Raw genomic sequence first — 7334 nt, 5'->3', positions numbered from 1 at the left:
AAGAAGAACCATGAATGGAAAGTAAAAGGCCTACAAGCCCAGACTGCCAGTTCTGGGTTGACTGTGGAGGTAGATACCCCCAAATCTCAGGACCACTCCAAGATCATGGCAGACATCCGGGCCCAATATGACGAGCTGTCTCAGAAGAACCAAGAGGAGCTGAACCGAGAGGAGAGTACTGGTCTCAGCAGATTGAGGAGAGCACCACAGTGGTCACCACACAGTCCACCGAGGCTGGAGCTGCTGAGATGACGCTCACATTGCTGAGACATACAGTCTAGTCCTTGGAGATCGACCTGGACTCCATGAGAAATCTGAAGACCAGCTTGGATAACAACCTGAGGGAGGTGGAGGCCCGCTATGCCTTGCAGATGGCACAGCTCAACAGGATCCTGCTGCACCTGAGGTCAGAGCTGGCACAGACCCAGAGAGAGGGACAGCACCAGGCCCAGGAGTATGAGGCCCTGCTGGACATCAAGGTCAAGCTGGAGGCTGAGATCGCCACCTACCACAGCCTGCTGGAAGATGGCAAGGACTTCAATCTTGGTGATGCCCTGGACAGCAGCACCTCCATGTAAACCATCCAAAAGACCAACATCGACTGGATAGTGGATGGCAAAGTGGTGTTTGAGACCAACGACACCAAAGTTCTGAGACTTTAAGCCAGCAGAAGCAGGGGACCCTTTAGGGAGCATGAGGCCAATAAAAAGTCCAGAGGATAAAAAAAGAAAGAAAGAGGGAGTGTGTCATTGTCAATTACAGATGCTGACCAAGGACTGGCGAGGAGAAAGTAGCTAAGCACAGCAGTGCCTCACATCTGCTCCATGGTGGAGACCATGCTCTCTGAGCGAACTGTTGAGATCCACAGTCTATCTTTACCTTTTCTAGGCTATAGACTACTTAGGGAGTGAGGAGACTTAATAATTAGGCAACTTATTTAAACTCCCTTTGCCTCAGTTTCCTAATAATTTAAACAGGGGTATTAGAATATATACCTTGTATGACTTTTATGAGGTTTAAATGAAATAAGTCGTGTTAGGCAACAAATCCAATGCCTCACACACAGTAAATGCTCAATAAATGTTTTAATATCCATTTTAGTTATTTGTCTTTTTCTCTTAAATACTGTCAACCATAATATTGGTTTAATATGGTCTATATTACATTTTTTAAATGTCCTTCTTGTCCTTGTTTTCTAAGTTCTTTTTGAAAAATAAAGAATGTTTTGTCATTTGCCTTTTGGGGATTTATTACTCAGTTTTCCTTATAGATCTAAGAAGAAAGAACATTCAGTAACTCAATATAAGCCAATAAACTTCCACCTCATGTCTCTGCCTCACATGCCCTTTCTCCATGAGTCCTGGCCTTTTTCCAGCTGGGCTGACTGCCCCCATCTAGCCATGCTCATCAACAGTTTTCTTCCTGACCACTCCTCCCACTTTCTCAATTACAGCCCCCGGCACCAGCCCTCCACAGAAGCACCCTTTCAGCCAATACAAAATACCTTGATCACAGTAGTCTGTGAATAGAAAGTATTCTATTCACAAGTATCAGGTTGCTTTTGGCTGAAAAAAAGCCAAAAATTTAAGCATAGCTCCTAAAACATTGTGTTACACAAAGTGGGAAGGGGTATTATTTAAAAACACAAGTAACTGAAGTAGCTTTTTCCTGGCAAGAAAATAGAAAAAAGAGACTTAATTCATTCTATGTAAAAAGAAAGAATCTGAGTTTTGGGGGAGGAAGTTGAGTTTGTCGAGTTGCCTGGGAGCAGCCCAGGAAGGAAAGGAAGCTGTCCAGAGGGACAGCCAGGTGGCAGAGACAAAAGCAATGACTGCAGGCAGGGGTTCCATCTGGAATCATGGTTAGAATGGTTATGAGATTTTTTTTAAAACCTGAGTATTTAACATCCGGAAATGAGTATTTAATATGCAATACATATCCCATCATCCTGAAAACATGATAAGATCTGCCAAGTTCACAGCATTATATGTTCAGAGTACTTTCTAGAGAGAAGAGAAGATATTCGGTGGGGTCTCACTGTTGCCTTCTCCTGCTGATCCAAACAAACGGATGCAAAAGGACTGTATAGGGAGGTAATCAACAGTAACATCAAAAAAATGTCATTTTCCTCAATTCAGCATCTAGGAAATTCTCACATGATGGAGGTATATTAGTTAGAGTTCTCCAGAGACAGAACCAATAGGATATATTAATATATGTATAGGTAGATAGGTATATGAGAGAGGCTTTATTAAGGAAATTGATTGGCTCATGCAATTACAGAGCCTGAGAAGTCCCATGATAGGCTGTCTGCAAGCTGGAGAACCAGGGGAGCCAGTAGCATGGCTGTCCAAGGCTGAAGGCCTCACAACCAGGAAAGTTCATGGTGTAACTCTCACTCTGAGGCTGAAGGCCTGAGAGCCCAGGGGACTGCTGGTGCCAGTTCCTAAGTTCAAGGCCTAAGACCCTGGAGTTCTGATGTCCACGGACAGGAGAAAAGAGACATCCCAGTTCCAGAATATCCTTTTTGGAAAAACGAATTCACCTTTCCTCTGCCTTTTTGTCCTATCTAGGCACCCTGCTGATTGGATGGTGCCCACCCACAGTGAGGGTGGGTCTTCCCCAGTCAGTCCCCGGATTCGCACACAAACGTACTTTGACAGACACACCCAGAAATGGTGCTTCACCAGCTACCCAGTCAGTTAACATCTGAAAGTAACCATCACAGGAGGTAAGGGCTAGCAGAAGGTCTGGCCTGTGGACCAGAACTGGTGTCCTTAGAGGACCAGCCATTCTTCCAGTTTCCATAAATGAATGTCCAGCAGATCCCCAGAGCCTATTCTCTCCTACTTCTGCCTCTCAGCAATGGCAGCCGGAGGTGAAGGGGGAGCATCCAGGACACAGAATACATAGGTGAGTATCTTGGGCTCATCAATTAGACATGAAATTTCAGAGGCTTTGGAACCAAAGCAACTCTATCTTGCATAGGGGCTGGGTAAAACGAGGCTGAGACCTATGGGGTTGCATTCCAAGGAGGTTGGGCATTCTTAGTCACAGGGTAAGTTAGGAGGTCAGCCCAAAATACAGGTCCCAGAGACCTTGCTGGTAAATCAGTTTGCTATAAAGAAGCCGGCCAAATCCCACCAAAATGAAAATGGTGATGAAAGTCACCGTTGGTCGTGCTCAATGCTCATTATATGCTAATTACAATATATTAGCATACTAAAAGACACTCCCACCAGCACCGTGACGGTTTACAAATGCCATGGCAAGGTCAGGGAGTCATCCTATATGGTCTAAAATGGGGGGAACCCTCATTTCTGGGAATTGCCCACCCCTTTCCTGGAAAACTCATGAATAATCCATCTCTTGTTTAGCACATAATCAAGAAAATACCATCAAAATGGCCAACCAGCAGCTTTCAAGGCTGCTCTACCTATGGAGTAAACTTTTTTTTTTTTTTTTTAGACAAGTCTCGCTCTGTCACGCAGGCTGGAGTACAGTGGCGCGATCTCGGCTCACTGCAAGCTCCGCCTCCCGGATTCGCGCCATTCTCCTGCCTCAACCTCCCCAGTAGCTGGGACTACAGGCGCCCGCCACCTCTCCCGGCTAACTTTTTTGTATTTTTAGTAGAGACGGGGTTTCACCGTGTTAGCCAGGATGGTCTCAATCTCCGGACCTCGTGATCCGCCCGCCTCGGCCTGCCAAAGTGCTGGGATTACAGGCGTGAGCCACCGCGCCCCGCCCCCATTCTTTATTCCTTTACTTTCTTAATAAACTTGCTTTCACTTTACTCTATGGACTTGCCCCGAATTCTTTCTTGCACGAGGTCCAAGAACCCTCTCTTAGAGTCTGGATGGAGATCCGTTTCCAGTAACCGAAAGATTTTTCCACAGTGGACACACCTTAGGTCATTAGCGAGGGCAAAGAGGAAGGGGTGGTGACAGCATTGTGGGTCACATCACTTGGGACCTCTGGATTAGATCACACCTATTCAGACTTCCCTCTAGCAGGGTACAGTTCCATTTGATGAGAAATGATGCCTTCATGAGCCCTGAATTCATCTACATTAATCTCTTGGTTACTGCCTGACTCACTGAATAGGGAAAGCCTATCGCTTCCTGTCGTCTCATCTATCCCATGATGCATTTGAAGCAAAATTGTGCCAACGTGAGAAAATATGGGGATTCAAAAAATTATCCAGACAAATGTAATGAGTCACCTTGTTTTTGAAACTCTGCCTAGTTTGTGAAGGTCAGATGCTATTGGTTTATCATTTCTGCCAGCATTATCAAAAAAAGGAAGAAAAGAAGAATAAAGCTCAAATGGTTGCTCAGTGATTATGAGAAGCAAAAGTAGATCTGTTTAAAAATATGTCGTAGTCATTGCTGAGGTTTATTTACTTAACCTTCATCAATTTGTAACATTAAGGAGGTAGAACCCGCAGACTGGGCGTGGTGGCTCATGTCCGTAATCCCAGCACTTTGGGAGGCCCAGGCGGGCAGATCACTTGAGGTCAGGAGTTTGAGACCAGCCTGGCCAACATGGCAAACACCTGTCTCTACAAAAATACAAAAAGTACCTGGGTGTGGTAGTGCGCACCTGTAATCCCATCTGATTGGGAGGCTGAGGCAAGAGAATTACTTGAACCTGGGAGGTGGAGGTTGCAGTGAGCTGAGATCATACCACTGCACTCCAGCCTGGGCAACAGAGTGAGAAAGATTCTGTCTCAAAATAAACAAACAAAAAATCATTTTTACTATACCCGATAACAATGCTTGAAAAACAAAATTATTTCTTTTTTGAAAGATAGAGGGTTTGAGGCCAATCTGATTATTTTGTAGTAATCAGATCTTCTAGAAGTCCTTTGATGGCAGCTATGATGTCATGCATTTTGGAGTCAGAGGTGTTAATGACTTCCTGGAAACACTTAAGGGAAATTTTATGCTTATGAATCTGATTGAGGATTGTTTGCACAAAATTGACTAAGTTGATAAATATAATACAAAAAGTATTATCTGAATCCTGAAAAAAGACTGTTTGAAGTCAATCTCCTTAAATATTCTCAAGCGAAAAAAAATGTGCAAAATAATGTATATGCAGTACTAAATTTATATATGGGTGAAATACATGCATATATATATACACACATATAGAATACCTTTGGAAGAATCCTCAAGCAATTGGTAACAGGAGTCCTTTTCAGGGAGAATGAATAAATGGGGAGTGTCAGGAAACAGTTTCATTATGTGGCACTTTAAATATTGGACCCCACGCATTTATCAGCTAGTTTAAAAAGTCTGAAGCCTTTCAGCGCTACCCACAGAGGGGTCCATAAAGCGTTGTTCTGGATTCCCCTCGTAACTTAAAGGGAAACTTTCACAATGTCCAGAGCCCTTGATGTCCTGCAAATGAAGGAGGAGGATGTCCTTGCAGCAGGAACCCACTTAGGTGGCACCAATCTTGACTTCCAGATGGAACAGTAAAAGTAAAAGTGATGGCATCTACAACATAAATCTGAAGAAGACCTGGGAGAAGCTTCTTCTGGCAGCTCATGCCACTGTTGCCATTGAAAACACTGCAGACGTCAGTGTTATATCCTCCAGGAATAATGGCCAGAGGGCTGTGCTGAAGTTTGCTGCTGCTGCTGGAGTCACTCCAATTGTTGGCCGCTTCATTCCTGGAACCTTCACTAACCAGATCCAGGCAGCTTTCTGGAAGCCATGGCTTCCTGTGGTTACTGACCCCAGGGCTGACCACCAGCCTCTCACAGAGGCATCTTATGTTAACCTACCTACCACTGCTCTGTAAAACAGATTCTCCTCTGTGCTATGTGGACATTGCCATCCCATGCAACAACAAGGGAGCTCACTCAGTGGGTTTGATGTGGTGGATGCCAACTCGGGAAGTTCTGCGCATGCGTGGCACCATTTCCCGTGAACACCCGTGGGAGGTCATGCCTGATCTCTACTTCTACAGAGATCCTGAAGAGACTGAAAAAGAAGAGCTGGCTGCTGCTGAAGAGGCTCTGACCAAGGAGGAATTTCAGGGTGAATGGACTGCTTCAGCTCCTGAGTTCACTGCTACTCAGCCCGAGGTTGCAGACTGGTCTGAAGGCGTGCAGGTACCTTCTGTGACTATTCAGCAGTTCCCTACTGAAAACTGGAGTGCTCAGCCTGCCATGGAAGACTGGTCTGAGCTTCCAGTCTCAGGCCACTGAATGGGTAAAAACAACCACTGAATGGTCTTAAGTTGCCCTTGCACGGGCTCTTAAGCAGTATGGAAATAAGGTTAATGGAAAATAAATATCAGTTTCTAAAAAAAAAACAAAGTCTGAAGCACAAAAAAATCTCAAAATATGTATACAGCACATGAATGATTATAAATATTTACGAAAAGTAAAGTTTAAAGAGGGAGAACATTTTTATAGGAAAATAATAAAAATTTTATTTGAAATGTCATCTTAAACAATTAAAAACTAATTAAAATTAGTTTAACTTTACATTAGCTATAACAAAGGTTAGCTGATTATTGCAACTGAGCACAACTCCTTCAGCTGAACAAAGACTGAATCAAGTAATTTTTCTAACATAATTGGATAAAACCTCCAATCCTAATTTGTGGTTAACTTTAGTGCAAAACCATAAACAGGATGCTTTTGGCATGAATGTTTCCATTTTTCCAAAGGCCTCTCTTAGTCTTTGATACTTAAATCATTCTCCTAGGAAGAAATATAGATTCATTTCACCTTGCTATTGATTTGGAAGGTTGTCCACAAACCTAAGAAATTGCTCCCTAATGCAATTTCTTAAAAAGGAATGTCTTCACTTGTTGAGGGAGAACATTTACCGCTAGATAATCTGCCCACACTAAGAGACCACCGGTTCAGTAAAGAGTGGATCTGGCCACTAATCCCAGAAATTACTCCCTCATTACTGAGGAAACTTATAAAGAAAATAGAAACAATCTTCAGGCAGCGCTACTTCAGAACCAAGTGAGGAAGTCATAGAACTGAGATGTTGCTTAAGTAACATGTCTCAGAATGTGACAAATACTTGATACCTGTTAATGTGAATTTTTCACATTTTCACCTGGATGCAAATCTGAAAGTTGAAGTTTAAGATCATTTGTGCCCTTAAAGCAGACTATACCTGGGTGACTGTGGCAGGAATGCCCACGAGCCCCAGGCAGGCATTAAGATGGTATAACGACTTGGGGATGAAAAGGAGGTAAGGAGAGCCCTAGTTGGTTTTTCTTAAGTATCAAAAAGACGACTAGGAAAAAAAGTGCCTGCCTATTTTGAGGTTGGAAATCTTTTTTTTTTTTTTTTTTTT

At 43.5% G+C, this 7334-nt stretch overlaps 2 pseudogenes; both read left to right on the top strand.

The window, feature by feature from the left end:
* The window catches only part of LOC105506819, a 1789-nt pseudogene extending 1127 nt beyond the window's left edge, over window positions 1-662 (top strand).
* A 1497-nt stretch (window positions 663-2159) lies between these two features.
* LOC105506818 lies at window positions 2160-6251 on the top strand (annotated as a pseudogene).
* Window positions 6252-7334: the final 1083 nt, after the last annotated feature.

The sequence above is a fragment of the Colobus angolensis genome, unplaced genomic scaffold (assembly GCF_000951035.1).
Source record: "Colobus angolensis palliatus isolate OR3802 unplaced genomic scaffold, Cang.pa_1.0 Scaffold14, whole genome shotgun sequence".
Lineage (NCBI taxonomy): Eukaryota > Metazoa > Chordata > Mammalia > Primates > Cercopithecidae > Colobus > Colobus angolensis.
The sequence above is the reverse complement of the archived record's forward strand: the minus strand, read 5'-3'. Positions and strand labels throughout refer to the sequence as shown.